This window comes from Poecilia formosa, unplaced genomic scaffold, assembly GCF_000485575.1.
Source record: "Poecilia formosa unplaced genomic scaffold, Poecilia_formosa-5.1.2 Scaffold495, whole genome shotgun sequence".
Taxonomy (NCBI): Eukaryota; Metazoa; Chordata; class Actinopteri; order Cyprinodontiformes; family Poeciliidae; genus Poecilia; species Poecilia formosa.
In genome coordinates this window covers 268001-268233 of record NW_006800434.1, presented here as the reverse complement: position 1 = coordinate 268233, position 233 = coordinate 268001, and positions in this window count along the sequence as shown.

Below are 233 nucleotides of genomic sequence, written 5' to 3'. Positions count from 1 at the left end.
ATCTGTTTTAGCCACTGCTCCAGTTTGGGGGTGACTGCCCCGAGGGCCCCGATGACCACAGGCACCACTGTGGTCTTCACCTTCCAGGCCTTTCCCAGTTCCTCTCTGAGGCCCTGGTATTTCTCCAGTTTCTCCTGCTCCTTTTTCCGTTGTTCATCCTTCACCACATCCTTCCATTATCATCTTGTCTGTCTGGATCTGGAAGTCCCACAGGATCTTAGCTCGGTCATTCT